Raw genomic sequence first — 2,411 nt, 5'->3', positions numbered from 1 at the left:
CTTTCACATTTGCCTTTGAGGGTATTACTGTTTTGACATTGCTTTCCTCTTCTGAGATGGCTTTAGAGAGTCAGGACCTTTCTTTTTCTTTTATTCATTTGGGGGGGGGGCTTTTTCGTGATTTTGCTTATATGTTGAGAAATTTTTCTATTTCAGAATGACAGAATTTCATGTTATTTTTGGTCATTGGATTCCTTTCCTGGTTATTCCCTGTGCTGTAGCAGAGCCACATAGTTGCAGCTTGTTTCTGAACTTATTCCTTGCTCAGTATTTGGCTAGGGTCTATGACCAGTCTATCTAGAACACAGTAGTTACTACTGGGTAATGAGTGGGAAACTTGCTAATGGCACCTGTTCTTCCTGTATCCTGCATGAAGTGACATTTCTTTGGTATAGGTGTGAGACTTAGTCTTGCCTTAGTGCACAATTGGTCTATTTTCTATAGTCCTGGCTGAACCCCATTTCTGGTATTCAAAGACTTTCTCTCTCTGATGATCTGAACTATTCATGGTTCTGTGCTCACTTGAAAATCCATTGGATCCTCAGCCTTATAAGATGTTGATGCATCTTTCTTTGTCTTGGAATATTTATTAAGAGATCTTTCAACTTGTTTGGAGTTTCACCTCATTGTCAGATTGTGGGGGCTAGTAGAAAGGAGTGTTGAATGAGTAGATTAGAGAACATGGAAAAACCTCCTCTTCTGTTAATTCACCAGTGTTACCTCATTAGTATTCTAGGAGTTTTTATCTGTAGAGGTAGCAGCAATAAGCTTACATCTTGAGCACAATAATTATTTTGTAGTGTTTTGAGAGATCATGAGGATCAGAGAAAATATCTAGTTCTCTCATCTTGGTCATGTAACCCAAAATTATTCCATGAGGCAGTGGTTAATGTCTCATTCTAATACCTTCTATATTATTTTATCTTTGTTTTATTTATATGACTTTCTTTTTCCTTGATTAACTTGTATATGTTGGTTCCATCTAGAGATTAAAAGCTTCTTGATGACAGGATCTTTTTTTTTCCTTTCACCTAGTACAGTGCCTAATATGTAGAAGGGACTTAGTGCATTCTCATTGAATCACTGATCACCAGAAGGTTGGCCTAGTTGGAAAGGTCTCTGTCAATGAAAGTTTGACTAATGATTTACTTTTTTCTCCATTATCTTTGACACAAATTGCCATAAAAATTTTCCTTCAATCATATCTTTTTGTAGTCTCTTAACTCCATGTTTGTTAGTACTTTATTTTACTTTCTTCAAATGGTAATTTATATTTTGGAATAACTTGAAGATCAAAGGGAAAAAGTAGAATATATTTTACTGAATTTTTTTCCTGCAAAAGACATTTTTCACATTGAAAATGAGCTGTTGCACAGATAAAAAGGCATCAAGCACATTAATCATAATAAATTAGTTGGAATTTGTGGAATCAACAACTGATATTTTATTAAATTAGTTTTGATCAACCAAACTCCAAATTCTCATCCTCTTATTCCAACCACCTCCCTCAATTCAAAAGACAAAAGAAACAAAGCCGTGTCCAAAATTGTTTTTCTCCTTACGCATTCTGAGTTCACCTCTATTTCATTCTAATACTTTCTAAATTACTTTGTAATGAATAGTATGTTTATTTATCTGTAATCATGGTTGGTCATTACCCTGAGAAGAATTCAGCAAAATAATAATCAATTACATTTGTATATATAACTTGTTTCACAATTTTGAGCAAAACCCCCAGATTCTTATTACCATCTCAAAAAGAGCCATAAATATATTTGTACATACTTAGATTTTATTTTGTGTATTTCTAATCCCTCCCTTGACATATCCTATCTCTAATTTCCTATCCCTTTTCTCCCCTTCCTTCCTTCTTAATTCCCTATTTAGTGTAATATATTTCTGTATTCAAATATGTGTTTTCCCTTTTTTGATCAGTGGAGATGAGAGGAAGGTTCAAGCATTAGCCACTCACCACTTCATTCTTGTTTTTTATAGATGTTTGCTTTCATACCTTGTTTATGAGAGATAATTGTCCCTACTTTCATTTCCCTTCCCCCTCCCACATCAGTGTATTATTCTTCCCACCTCTTTCCATTTTTTTTGTTAAGATTATCAAGATTTAACAGAAACATTAACAAGCCTTTTCCAATTTGACTACTTCTATGACTCAATGATATTAGGATTCAGTGGATACATGTACCGTACTTGAATATAAGCAGACTATCCTTGTTTAGTATGTTAACATTATTCATTCATGTTTGTCTTTTTGTTTCTCTTCACTCTTGCATTTGAATTTCAAAATTTCTACATAGTTCTGGTTTTTTCATTAGGAATACTTAAAAGTCCTATTTTTCATGAGAAATTAATTTCCCCTTCTGTAGTATTATACTATATATATATATATATATATA

The sequence above is a fragment of the Gracilinanus agilis genome, unplaced genomic scaffold, assembly GCF_016433145.1.
Source record: "Gracilinanus agilis isolate LMUSP501 unplaced genomic scaffold, AgileGrace unplaced_scaffold53986, whole genome shotgun sequence".
Classification (NCBI taxonomy): domain Eukaryota; kingdom Metazoa; phylum Chordata; class Mammalia; order Didelphimorphia; family Didelphidae; genus Gracilinanus; species Gracilinanus agilis.
This window is presented reverse-complemented; position numbering follows the sequence as displayed.